The 15100-nt window shown below is 40.5% G+C and overlaps 1 protein-coding gene across 1 annotated transcript in view; it reads right to left on the reverse strand.

Annotated features, from left to right (window-relative positions):
• Window positions 1–15100, reverse strand: part of LOC109878148 (leucine-rich repeat and fibronectin type-III domain-containing protein 2) — a 181419-nt gene that overhangs the window by 95102 nt on the left and 71217 nt on the right. The window contains exon 2 of the mRNA XM_031788437.1: window positions 6140–6241. The gene's annotated coding sequence lies outside the window, so the exon portion shown is untranslated. The remainder of the gene's footprint in view (window positions 1–6139; window positions 6242–15100) is intronic.

Raw genomic sequence — 15100 nt, forward strand, 5'->3', positions numbered from 1 at the left:
TAAACCTACCTAATTATTTTCTCCTAATCGACGGCTGTTGTTGAGCAGGCAAGAGGTGAGGTCTTTGCCAGAGACCCATTACATTTTCATGCCATCGATGAGCATAGCAGCGTAGATCAGATCCTGGCCCCTCATCAAAGATACTGGTTGGTCACACACACACACACACACACACACACACACACACACACACACACACACACACACACACACACACACACACACACACACACACACACACACACACACACACACACACACACACACACACAGAGCACTGATTACAATGGTGGTTATGATTAACCTGGTGGAACCAACCTGATCTCTGCGTTCACCTTTCTATTTCACTTCAGGAAGGGAAGTAGAACGGTGAACTCAGCAATCAGGCTGGTTCCACCAGGTTAGGTTATGCCCTGGACATTATATACATCTAAGAAGTACAAAAACAGCAACAAATCATGTCAGTTTAAATACATTACGCTATCAATTGGGTTATCAAATGTTTCAAAGTAATGAAGTGGGTTACCTTCTGTATTTGTGAAAGCTGTTGCCACTGACAGGTGAAGGTTGCAGGCCAGAAACTTGCCAACATGTGGCTGACTGTCCCATTCATAGTAATGCTCACAGCGAGGGCATGATGCATATGATTGCCCCCTTTGCTGGTCTTCTCGATGCTGCATACTCGGCTTCAGACTGGACATCTTTCAAACAACTGCAGCAGGAAATCGTATGAAGGGGTGTTGACTGGGAGGGCCTGTGACAGGGTGATATAATAGACAGACAAGTAGGCAAATTGCATTTTGTTTTAAAGAAAGGACAACGTTTTTTTGCGAATGCACTGCACAACCAAAATTACTCTACTTGTTGTATGTGCTTGGCTGGGGAATTAGCCTACTATTTTATCAAGCTGGGTATTTTTCATACACCTTTTTAAATAACACACATTACCTGTCACTGTTGATGAAGCCGTCTGTGTCATCAGGGCAGTAACTATGGTCCCTATCATAGGCCTCATGATGGCGTGTCCTTTTAAAGAGGGAGACTGAGGTCTTGCCTGACAAGCTGTAAAAATAGCAAGTGAACAGTGAATTCAATTGATTTTGGAGGTTGCTAAACCATTGCAATCACATTGCTGGAGATCTTATAATACCTAGCTTTTCTCCTTCTGGTAGGTCCCATGCATCCATTCATGACCAGGGGATCAGTCTGACACCCAACTGTGCACTTTGTATAACAGAAAAACAGGTTCAACAATTGTCACCATCCCTTAATCATAAACATAGCTCGAGAAATAACGTAATCTCGTTTGGACGCTAATTCCATTAGAAACAAAACACTTAAATGAACAGTAAAAGTTAAATATTTAACAGTAAAAATTCATACAGCCTAATTCATAGAGTAGGTGCTCTCACAATAATGTGATTTGTAATGCATACAAGGTAAAGTATTGGATTCTTCACACAACATGCTAAAACTGTCCCATTCCACTACATTTTCAAGCAAATATTATGCTTTACAGATTAAGACTGACTGGAACCAGATTGGATTAGATTTAGGCCGGGTGATGCCGTCACACTATGCAACCAACTGTGACATGTTTTGCTATGGCCCTGGGTTGGGTTGAGTTTGTTGCTGCTAATTAATAAACTGTTGTAGTCATACATGAGTTAGCTAGTACCACCATAGCTGCATCCAATATTTATCTGTGACCTAGACATGGGTTGCAGATCAGAGGCTAGTGACTGTTTCATCTAAATTACACTAAATAAGACTGGCATGGAAATACGATGGCATTCCTAAAGTTGGCAAATAATTAGAAGGAAAAAACTTTGCCATATTATTTCGTCAAATTTACTTTAGAGAGATGGCAATGTTGCCATTAATGTAAACTCACCCCATTCCATACAAATGTGCTTAACCGCGACATTCAAACGAGGCTACAAATAAAACTAATGGGACTGTAGTGACTGTGTTGACTTCAAAATCTGGGAACTACGTTTCTATTCAAGCGTTGATCGACATGGTAATGGCTCTATAGTATTGGAGAAAAGTTTAAAAAACGGACCCTCCGTTACATCGTGACGTGTCATGCCGTAACGTACAGCACGCATAAAGCAACTATTTCTGTCTTACAATCTCTCTCCACCAGGTGTAGCACTTCTCTCATCGTTTAAAAAAGAAATGGACAGTGACAGGGGTAACGGGGGGATACCTAGTCATTTTTTTGCATCATCACTGTAAGCGATCATGACTCTCAAAGCCGCTGTTTACTTCGGAAGATCACTTTAGCACCTCCCGAAAAACACGATTCAAATTCGACACCAACCTTCAAATAGGTATGTAATGACATATTATATAAACTCTGTATAGTGTTTTATTTACATTTTAGAGGCGATAATGTGATAAATTGGACAGATCACGTGAAAAAAAGTTATTTTCCCACACATCTCTCCTTCTCACTATCACGCATTAGTTTCGCTTCCCCACCCGCCATTTTTAAAAAGACCTGACATAGCTCATTGCCACCTTGAATTATGCAGAAACAGGCAGCATGGAGGTCATATCATTAATTATGTCGGAAAGGGGAGAAATTGTGCTTTACAATGGTATTGACATTACAATTGATCTGGAAGTATTACGTTTTTGTGGCGCTAAAATAAGGTCAATTGTATGGACCAAGGCGATGTATGAAAGTGAGTGAGTTTACATTACCGTTACCGGCAAAGTTCGTAAAAAATAGTTAGCATTGCTGATGTTTGCTAGCTAAAATAAAGTGTTCCCCTCAATCTTAGTTAGCTGGCTAACGTTCCACTGCATCTAAAGTCAATCTGGCAACATCACAATCATGACAAAAGGTGTTCCTACTAAATAGTTGCCTTCTTTTGAAATGTTATCGTGTTTCCAAGCCAAATCTCAGTTATATTGAGGTAGTTAGGTAGCTAGCTAGTTGGTTGCTAACCATAGCTATGCTAGTGATGATGGTAATAATGATTATCAAAATATACATACCATATACATAACCAACAGTCTATGGTCCAGCTACCGGTATACTCACCAACACTGGGGACCAACGAACTCCAACCACTTATTCCGCATGATGATCGGCTCCTTCGGCAGGGCATGCAAACCATAGTTGTTGGCAGTGCATCCTGCTGGAAGCATGCATTACATGGTCAATCCGAATAGGGATTTTCAGTCTCAAATGGCCGTGATCTCTTGATTGCATTGGTTGGGGGGGCGATGAAACACAAGGCCCCATTGGATTTGCCCGTGGAGCTTGGCAAAAGGGGGCATGATTTGTTGACATAATTGTAAAATCAAACCCAAACCCAACCTTCATTTACTCTTTGTTACGCACTGAGGTTTTGAACTCAATTTTAGACGAGACTCCAAAAAAATATCCTATTTACACTTCGTCAAGTTTGAGACTATAATAAATGTTTCTGACTCATATAGACATAGGCCGCTTTCAAAGTTATTCGTTGGTTTTTATGGGTAGTCGCTCTTTAAAATTAACCAGCAGGTGTCTTGATGATAGAAACATGCAGCAAGTCAGTGAATCCTGTGCCACATGCAATTCTTTGGATATGTTCAAATACTGTTTTGATCCGTCCATAAATAATCTAGGCCTACATGCCAACAGTATCTCTTGTACTTTTGAAAATGGTTTCACATGAGGCCTATCATAAACTAGTTTTCTTTTGAATACAGTGAGTATTCACATTTTTTTATGATAAAACCTGATTTTTAAATTGATTAAATTAAGATTTTTTGTCATTAGCCTACACACAATACCCCATAATGCCATAATGAAAAATGTAGCATACGGGCCATAGTTCTGTATTTTGAAATGTACATACATTAACTTGATTGCTGACATGCAAACCATTCTGGGATTGTATCAACAATGGACTAATGAAACAAATACCAAAAGATCATTGTCTTGTCTTAAGGGTAGAAAATGACCCAACACTATGTTTAACAGCAGAGAAAACCTCCTAAATGATATTTCTTCAACTTGAAATTCAATGTATTTTCCTAGACTGACCACAACATTAGAAAAAGTGAAACATCGCCTTTGTTCATATTTCCATGAAAGCTGTACACCATCAGGGTACAAAGGTTGTCTTAGGGTCATTTTTGACCTGGCTGTTATAAAATAATTTACACCACAAAAACCACAGACACACACACACACACACACAATGAGAAATTGAGATTGTGTGCTACTGATTGAACTCACATAAAACTAAAACTGTCTTGTGCATGTGCAGCATCTCCCCTCCACGACCCCACACATGACTCAAGTTCACAGACAAAATAAAAACAATTTCAGACAAAATAAGAATTTCTTGAAAGCATTGTTTACTAATGGGGAATGCAGTCAGAGGCTATAAAAGTGCTGCAGATGACAGTGCCTCCAGTTCTCTCTTTGCTGAAGCTATGAGTGCACGTTTCAGTGGCCAACAGGTCATAGATAAAAACAAAATCAGGTGTCCAGGGGAAGCAAGAATGTGGTCCTCCTGAGCACACTGCACACATGGCTGTGATCAGTGATCGTGAGGACAGGAAACCAGCCATCATCCTGGACTACAACCACAACAAACGAGGCTTGGACAACCTGGACAAGGCGATTGGAACTTACAGCTGCAGGAGGATGACTGGTTGTCTTCCATAACATTATTGATGTGTCCTCATACAATGCCTTCATGATATGGAACAAGATCAACCCTACCTGTATGCCTGATAAGCATTACAAGAGGGTGTTCCTGGAGCAGCTGGAAAAGGCACTTGTAACCACACACATTGAAAGAAGGGAGCGCCTGCCCTGCACAGCAGCCTCTGCAGCGCTTGTGAAAGCTGTTCAGGGGGCTGAATCTTGTCCAGATCCACCTGAGGCTGCAGCTGTGGTAGGCAAGAGGAGGAGATGCCAATTCTACCTCCCAAAGGAGGACTGTAAAACATGTGAGAAATACATCTGCATACTGTCCTATATGTGCTTATTAAAGTTGATTGATTTATGTTCTTCACGTTTTTGTTTTGTATCAATGATCTTATTCTTATTTATTGTTTATACATCTATTTGGGTGGGGACAATGGTTTAAAAAAATGGGAGAACACTGGTATTTTGTAGTTGAATTCCTCATTGTACAGTATATAAGAATATATCACTATGTTGCCAAAAAAGTTCAAGACTTATTGTTTCCCTTCAATAAAATGCATTCAAAACTACTTTCTTCACATGTTTAATACTTTCTTAGGCTCTACAAGTGCTATCTCTTGCTAAAAATGTATGTTTACACCTATGCAGTACCTTTAGCAATAATAATAATAATAAACCTCTACTTTAGTAAAGAAAACAATTATGACAGGTGTGTTGTAAGAAAAAGGAGTGGTGTCCACTGATTAAATGCAGTCTTTCTGCATTGTGAAGAGGGTAAACCCAGTAATTCAAAGTTTGTTATGAATGACAGGTTTTTTATTCATGCAAAATAGAATTAGGGTTTCAAATTCAATTAAGCTGCTTTATTTTAGAGGTTTAGTGAAGGTGGGTCAGTTTTTACCCTTAAGACAAGGGGAGTATACAGAATGATAAGATTACACAAGGGTTAGCATATTTTATGGGCTAAATCATGGTCACACAGTGTTTCTTGGTAGTCTTGCACAAATCTCTTTGTAACAAAAGTATACACCTCACACACATAGTTATGGGCTTTAAAAGAAGAAAGGGAAAGGGGGATACCTAGTCAGTTGTCCAACTGAATGTATTCAACTGAAATGTGTCTTCCGCATTTATCCCAACCTCTCTGAATCAGAAAAACACTTGTACCATATAAGATATAGAGTTAAAAATCGATTACATTTTCAGTTTGCATCCAAATATTTAGATATAGACACAGGATTTTAGTCCTTAAAAAATATATGATGAAATTATGAAAAGTATTAATAACAGTTCCACCCATGAGGCCACTAGAGGGAGATTTGGTTATTTGACTTTTCTGGGATGCATTGTTAATATGGGCCAAGAATTGTCAGGTCAATGATGATTAGCAATTGGTCAGGGTCTTGATTTGAGAGATTATGTAAATTATCCCAGCAACAAAAGGGTTTAGATGATATTATACAGTCTCCTTCTTACCTATATCGTGTGGTTTTCTGCCATAGGGTCCACTATACACTCCCAAGGCCAAGCATTCACAGTCTGTCAGTTCACACCTTGAGCTCTGAACAAAGAGCCAGCCTAGAGAGAAGAAGACAAATAATAACAAGAACTGTAGGATAATTAGAAAAACTAACAACCATTACAACTTAAAAGTTCGGTCCAAGTACAAACACAATGGAGTATAGAACAACCACTCCAACTCAAACATTTGATTGAGGATCAGGTTGAAATGAAATACATATATATGTTTGCGTTGAGTCATCTTTACCATTTTGGGTTTCAGTGTTTATAATTCATAGCAGTAAGGTTTCATCTGCTTCTCAAACATATATACTACAACCCCCTTAAACCAGGGTGTAGGAGGAAGGACAGATTACTTTGGTTTATAAATTATTGAAATAGCACACAGCAGGGGTATTTACGCAATGCCACAGTTCCCTAATGACATTATGATCTCAGAAATGCATTTTTTCTCTATCCAAATCTTCTTAATCCCTGTTTCACAGAAGCTGTGTTGTAATACGATGACTGTAATGAAGAGTCATTTTTGTTTGCTAGTTTCTTTGTTTCTTTGTTTGCATGTGTGTGTGTATCTTCATCCCTCTTTTAGGATTAAGTAGGACAGGAAAGGTGGTACAACAGGTATAATTCATTATTAAATGCCCACACCAGCAGAAATCCACTTTTTCGACCTGGCCAAAGATGTTGAACAAGAATTTACACCAATAGATCATAATTTTAGTAAAAGTATGATATATTTGGCCTTGAAGTGGGACATTTGTGGAAATCAGTGTCTATGCCGTGTCTTTTCCTATGAGACGACGTGCAAATTGTTTTCAGCCTTCGTTTTGTTTCAGGGCTGGGTTTTATTGTAATGTTACCACCCACAAGCATGGCATTGTTTATTAATCAGAAGCAGCTGCATAGTTCTTCCTCTTCACAATTTAGCTGAGCCAAACAGCCTTGCATTCCATTGGCTGCCTGAGCCGGACAACAGCACTGCACCCCCAACAGCAACTCGCCCAAGCCTTCCCCATTTCTCCTTCTCCCAAATCCATTCAGCTGATGTTCTGAAAGAGCTGCAAAATCTGGACCCCTACAAATCAGCCGGGCTAGACAATCTGGACCCTTTCTTTCTAAAATTATCTGCCTAAATTGTTGCCACCCCTATTACTAGCCTGTTCAACCTCTCTTTATTGTTGTCTGAGATTCCCAAAGATTGGAAAGCAGCTGCGGTCATCCCCCTCTTCAAAGGGGGGGACACTCTTGACCCAAACTGCTACAGACCTATATCTATCCTACCGTGCCTTTCTAAGGTCTTCGAAAGCCAAGTCAACAAACAGATTACCGACCATTTCGAATCTCACCATACCTTCTCTGCTATGCAATCTGGTTTCAGAGCTGGTCATAGGTGCACCTCAGCCACGCTCAAGGTCCTAAACGATATCTTAACCACCATCGATAAGAAACATTACTGTGCAGCCGTATTCATTGATCTGGCCAAGGCTTTCGACTCTGTCAATCACCACATCCTCATCGGCAGACTCGACAGCCTTGGTTTCTCAAATGATTGCCTCGCCTGGTTCACCAACTACTTCTCTGATAGAGTTCAGTGTGTCAAATCGGAGGGTCTGCTGTCCGGACCTCTGGCAGTCTCTATGGGGGTGCCACAGGGTTCAATTCTTGGACCGACTCTCTTCTCTGTATACATCAATGAGGTCGCTCTTGCTGCTGGTGAGTCCCTGATCCACCTCTACGCAGATGACACCATTCTGTATACTTCTGGCCCTTCTTTGGACACTGTGTTAACAACCCTCCAGGCAAGCTTCAATGCCATACAACTCTCCTTCCGTGGCCTCCAATTGCTCTTAAATACAAGTAAAACTAAATGCATGCTCTTCAACCGATCGCTACCTGCTCCTACCCGCCTGTTCAACATCACTACTCTGGATGGCTCTGACTTAGAATACGTGGACAACTACAAATACTTAGGTGTCTGGTTAGACTGTAAACTCTCCTTCCAGACCCATATCAAACATCTCCAATCCAAAGTTAAATCTAGAATTGGCTTCCTATTTCGCAACAAAGCATCCTTCACTCATGCTGCCAAGCATACCCTTGTAAAACTGACCATCCTACCAATCCTCGACTTTGGCGATGTCATTTACAAAATAGCCTCCAATACCCTACTCAACATATTGGATGCAGTCTATCACAGTGCAATCCGTTTTATCACCAAAGCCCCATATACTACCCACCATTGCGACCTGTACGCTCTCGTTGGCTGGCCCTCGCTTCATACTCGTCGCCAAACCCACTGGCTCCATGTCATCTACAAGACCCTGCTAGGTAAAGGCCCCCCTTATCTCAGCTCGCTGGTCACCATAGCATCTCCCACCTGTAGCACACGCTCCAGCAGGTATATCTCTCTAGTCACCCCCAAAACCAATTCTTTCTTTGGCCGCCTCTCCTTCCAGTTCTCTGCTGCCAATGACTGGAACGAACTACAAAAATCTCTGAAACTGGAAACACTTATCTCCCTCACTAGCTTTAAGCACCAACTGTCAGAGCAGCTCACAGATTACTGCACCTGTACATAGCCCACCTATAATTTAGCCCAAACAACTACCTCTTTCCCAACTGTATTTCATTTTTATTTATTTATTTATTTATTTTGCTCCTTTGCACCCCATTATTTTTATTTCTACTTTGTACATTCTTCCATTGCAAAACTACCATTCCAGTGTTTTACTTGCTATATTGTATTTACTTTGCCACCATGGCCTTTTTTGCCTTTACCTCCCTTCTCACCTCATTTGCTCACATTGTATATAGACTTGTTTATACTGTATTATTGACTGTATGTTTGTTTTACTCCATGTGTAACTCTGTGTCGTTGTATCTGTCTAACTGCTTTGCTTTATCTTGGCCAGGTCGCAATTGTAAATGAGAACTTGTTCTCAACTTGCCTACCTGGTTAAATAAAGGTAAAATAAATAAATAAATAAATCAAAATGGAGCAAATCAAAATAAAGTATGTTTTTGCAACTCCACTTTTTTACCAGAAAATTATCATAATCCATTGGCTCATTTGTCTATTTTCACTTTTTTTTAGCTAGTCTGTATTATATACACTACATGTCCAAAAGTATGAGGACATATCCTTGTCGAACATCTCATTCCAAAATCATGGGCATTAATATGGAGTTGGTACCCCTTTGCTGCTAAAACAGCTCCACTCTTCTGGGAAGAGTGCTTCTACACCTGCATTGCTTGCTGTTTCACGGTTTTAGGCTGGGTTTCTGTAGAGCACTTTGAGATATCAGCTGATGTAAGAAGGGCTATATAAATACATTTCATTCCCACCAATTGAGATTCTGCCCCTTTTTTTATTATACACTACCGTGTCACGGGTCATTTTTGAAAGATAAGCACATTTTCTGTCCATTAAAATAACACCAAATTGATCAGAAATACAGTGTAGACATGGTTAATGTTGTAAATTACTATTGTAGCTGGAAACAGCTTTGGAATATCTACATAGGCGTATGGAGGCCCATCATCAGCAACCATCACTCCTGTGTTCCAATGGCACATTGTGTTAGCTAATCCAAGTTCATAATTTTAAACGGCTAATTGATCATTAGAAAACCCTTTTGGAATTACGTTAGCACAGCTGAAAACTGTTGTTCTGATTAAAGAAGCAATACAACTGTCCTTATTTAGACTAGTTGAGTATCTGGAGCATCAGCATTTGTGGGTTTGATTACTGGCTCAAATTGGCCAGAAACAAATAACTTTCTTCTGAAACTCATCAATCTATTCTTGTTCTGAGAAATGAAGGCTATTCCATGCGAGAAATTGCCAACAAACTGAAGATCATCGTGCAACGCTGTGTACTACTCCCTTCCCAGAACAGCGCAAACCGTCTCTAACCAGAATCAAAAATAGGAATGGGAGGCCCCGGTGCACAACTGAGCAAGAGGACAAGTACATTAGAGTGTCTAGTTTGAGAAACAGACGCCTCACAAGTCTTCAACTGGCAGCTTCATTAAATAGTACCCGCAAAACACCAGTTTCAATGTCAACAGTGACGAGGCGAGTCCGGGATGCTGGCCTTCTCCGGACGCTGACCTTCTTGGAACACAGGAGGGATGGTTGCTGATAATGGGCCTCTGTATGCCTATGTAGATATTACATTAAAAATCTGCCGTTTCCAGCTACAATAGTTATTTACCACATTAACAATGTCTACACTGTATTTCCGATCAATTTGATGTTATTTTAATGGGCAAAATGTGCTTTTCTTTAAAAAACAAGGACATTTCTAAGTGACCCCAAACGTTTGAAAGGTAGTGTAAATGTTTTGCCCTTACCAGTGAATACAATAAAGTTGGATTTTTCAATATTTAAAGATAATTTGATTATCTGGACCCATTCAGAAAATTTGCCCATTCCTCATTTGGCTTCATTAATTAGTGAATCAAAATACTATCAAATTGGTACGGTAGAAGACACAGCAGCAAGGTCATTGATATAGATTAGGAATAACAAAAGTCCTATTATCCATTAGGATATCCTGGCCCTGGTAGATGCACAGCCGTCTGCATAAACACATTGTTCTTTATCAGAAACATAACTATATAGCCAATTACATATTACATCATGATTACCTAATCATGAAAACCATAATATTTCAATATAGAAAGTAATATTTCATGATCAACCATGTCAAACGCTTTGGATAAATCTCAAAAGATGCCAAGAGCATATTGATTGTTGTTCAGGGCTGTAGATTTTATCCACAAGTTGTAAAAGAGACATATCTTTGGAGTAATTTTTACGAAAACCATATAGGTGCTCATACAGAATACAGTGTTGATTCTAATGTTTCAACATTGTCTTATAGACATTTTTCTGGGATTTTAGAAAACATGGTAGTACATGTATTGTGCAATAGTTTCTAAAAGATCTTGGTTTTCCAGATTTATAGAGGGGGATAAGTTGGCAATTTTCAAACCATACCAGTTTGCATTGATTTGGTGAAGATATACAGTACCAGTCAAAAGTTTAGACACACCAACTCATTCAAGGGTTTTTCTTTATTTGTACTATTTTCTACATTGTAGAATAATAGTGAAGACATCAGAACTATGAAATAACACATACGGAATCATGTAGTAAATAATAAAAAATGTAAGACATCAAAATATAATATTTGAGATTCGTCAAAGTAGCCACCCTTTGCCTTGATGACAGCTTTGCACACGCTTGGCATTCTCTCAACCAGCTTCACCTGGAATGCTTTTCGAACAGTCTTGAAAGAGTTCCCACATACGCTGAGCACTTATTGGCTGCTTTTCCTTCACTCTGCGGTCCAACTCATCCTACACCATCTCAAATGGGCTGAGGTCGGGTGATTGTGGAGGCCAGGTCATCTGATGCAGCACTCCATCACTCTCCTTCTTGGTCAGATAGAGACCATGTTATTATGCGGCTTTATTAATTCATTTATATATTTTTATTTTACATTGTTTGCAAACTGATATGTGACACGTATTAATGCCAAAATATTTTACAAAGCAGGCAAGCCCAAAAACAATGTTTATTTCTTGGGGGCTAAAAATGTGGTGCTCAAAACAGCTGGGGCTCTGCCACTGGTTGACTTTTATTATTTAAGGATTCTTGGAATTTGAAGCAGGTGAGTAAATTTGTCCAGGGCCCCAAGCTTAATGATGAACTTGGAGGCTACTATGGTGTTGAATGCTGAGCTATAGTCAATGACCATTTTTATTACATAGGTATTCCTCTTGTCCAGATGGTATAGGGTAGGGTGCAGTGCGATGGCGATTGCATCATCTGTGGATCTATTGGGGAAGTTAGCAAATTGAAGTTGGTCTAGGGTGTCAGATAAGGTAGAGATGATATGATCCTTAAATGTCTTACTCATGTTGGCCACGGAGAAGGAGAGGCCACAGTCCTTGGTAGTGGGCTGCTTCGGTGGCACTGTGCTATCCTCAAAGCGAGCAAAGAAGGTGTTGAGTCCGAAAGCATGAGTTCGCAAACACAACCCACAACCCGCCTCCAAGGAAGCAAGTTCAGCCAGTGAAATTGCAAGCACACACAAGCAACATCACACACTTGATCACACACTTGATCACACATGCACGATAAATGCACGATAAATAGCGGAGAACTTGCTCACTGTATGGATGCTGGCTGCACTTTATTAAACTAGAGTGAGATAACCAATTGGCAAGTTAGTGCTGTGGATACAAGCAGTATGCAGGGCAGTAAGCCAAAACACTGGTAAAAGCTGCCTGAGACATTGATATGAGCATTGCTTACCCACGGGTAAGAATGTGACATCGAGTCACTTTTCAGGTTAATTTTATATATTTTGTATCCTGAAATGGATGATAGTTTATATTCTGTTGTACACATGAGATAACATTTGAAAACTATTTTTATTATAGTAAATTTGGAATTATTACAAAATTGTTAAACCCACTACATTTAGATTTTCTTGTGTGTCATTTATTATACACCAGATCTATGGAGAATCGTTGTTGGAGTCCTGTTAATATCCCTTTGATGACAGGACATTCATCTATACTGTGCATCATGAGCAAAATCATTGTAGCCTATCATTTCATTTTTTATTTTATTCTATTAGGATCCCCATTAGCTATTGCTGAAGCAGCAGCTACTCTTCCAAGGGTCCACACCTAACATAAAACATGACAAAATACAGAACATCAATAGAACATCACTTCCCTATGAGAACCATGAGCCCTGGCTGCCTTGGCTTTGCTGTACTGCAGCCGAAGTCTGCCAGCAGCCTACCTACAAAAGGTTGCACCGTGTATATTACCATGTAGAAAAGTGCATCTATATCCCACACCTTTCAATAGTTATCCATATTACCGGAGCTTCATCTTTATAACTATTTATATGGCGGTTGCAATTTATGGAAGATGCCAAAACTTTACTCAATACATGTCAAAGTCAAAGAAGCTTTCACTAAATGCTTATGACAAATCCAGATCCAGAACCAGCCATAGCCTAGCTAGCAGGCTAATCTTTAGAATACGGTGTATAAAAAAGAAATGCACCAACAACAGACAAGGTTAGCAAGCTAGCGTTGGCATGCTAACTACATTGACAGCTGTCAGTGCCCTATTTGTTGATTCTCCAGTCCAAGTGGAAATCATTTTTTGGGCGTGGAACTTTAAGCCATTATAAATCTTTGTAAAACTTGTTGTCATGCCTACTCCAGCTCCCTCTCTCCAGCGCTCAACTTCACCGGTCTACTAACCACAGGCTCTGGCAACCATTATTACGCACACGTTCTCCCCATCATTACACACACCTGGACATCATCACCTTTATTACCTTACCTTTATTTAGCCCTCAGTAGCCTGTCATCAGGTAATATTGGTTTATTTTCATGTTCAGTACGCATCTCCTGTTTCGTTCATTTGCATTGCATCATTGTTATTAAACTCTCCTTCTGCATATACGAGACAGAATATTACCTCGCAATATGGAAGCAGTAGAGGAAAAATAACATCTTCCAGACACTCAAGAAACAGGGTCATCTACTTCACCAACACCACGACCAGCTGGCACAACTGGATACAGCCATGGAGGAGGTCCTCTGCGTTCTACACAGCCTCGACACCACCAGAGAGGGTCTCCATACTTCTATCAGAGGGCCTACTACCATATGTCGTCACAATGAGCCAGTCCCCCAGCCTACCCAGCTGTCTGCCTTGGTCAGTGATGCCCGACTGTCCGTTCCATAGAAGTATGACGGTACTCCATCAAAATGCCGTTGCTTCCTACACCAGTGCTCCCTCTATTTCGCACATCAGACGGGAGCCCCCACCACTGAAAGGTTACCACGGTAATTTCCCTGTTGACCGGGCGGGCGTTCAAGGGGACTAATGCCGTCTGGGAAAGAGGAGGAGCTGGGTTCCTATGAGAGGGCAGAGAGGGAGGTGAGCAACTTCTCCAACTCCAGCAGGGTGCCCAGACTGCTGGGGAGTACGCCCTCACCTTTTAGATTGTGGCAACCTCCAGCGGATGGAATTAGTCGGCGCTCCGCAATCTCTTTCGGAGAGGACTGTGCAAAGAGGTCAAGACGGAGTTGGCATATCGGGATGCCAACCTATCCTTGGACGCACTCATCGCAATGGCCATCCGTCTGGATAACCTTCTTCGGGAGTGCCGGTGACCACCTCGCCACTCGCCTCCCCCTTTGGTTGCTGATAATGGGCCTCTGTACGCCTATGTATATACTCCTGTACGCCTATGTATATACTCCATAAAAATATGCCATTTCCAGCTACAATAGTCATTTACAACATTAACAGTGTCTATACTGTATTTATGATCAATTTGATGTTATTTTAATGGAAAAAACAAGGACATTCTAAGTGGCCACAATCTTTTGAACGGTAGTGTAGATGTGGACATTCGCCAGGCTCTGGAGAGGGAACACCCTCCTGCTACCTGCCCTGAAGAACGCATCTACGTAAGAACGCATCTACGTGCCCACGGGGGTAAAAGATTGACTGTCGACCTGGGCACCCACATACAGTGAGATATCTTTTGTTTGAGGCATGGTTCACATCAGGCAATGCTTCTTGTGAATAGCAAACAAAACATTTTTGAGTGTTTTCTATGGGGCAGGGCAGCTCTAACCAAAATCTACAAAATCGTTTCATTGATTCGACTCCAGGTTTGTTGACTCCTGACTCGAATTAGCTTTTGGAGAAGCCATTAGCTTAGGGGTTCACATACCTTTTTCAACCTATACTGTGAATGTTTAAAATATGTAATAAATATAGACAAGAAAAATACAATAATTTGTGTGTTATTAGTTTAAGCACACTGTGTTTGTCTATTGTTGTGACTTAGATGAAGATTTAT

The sequence above is a fragment of the Oncorhynchus kisutch genome, linkage group LG14 (assembly GCF_002021735.2).
Source record: "Oncorhynchus kisutch isolate 150728-3 linkage group LG14, Okis_V2, whole genome shotgun sequence".
Taxonomy (NCBI): domain Eukaryota; kingdom Metazoa; phylum Chordata; class Actinopteri; order Salmoniformes; family Salmonidae; genus Oncorhynchus; species Oncorhynchus kisutch.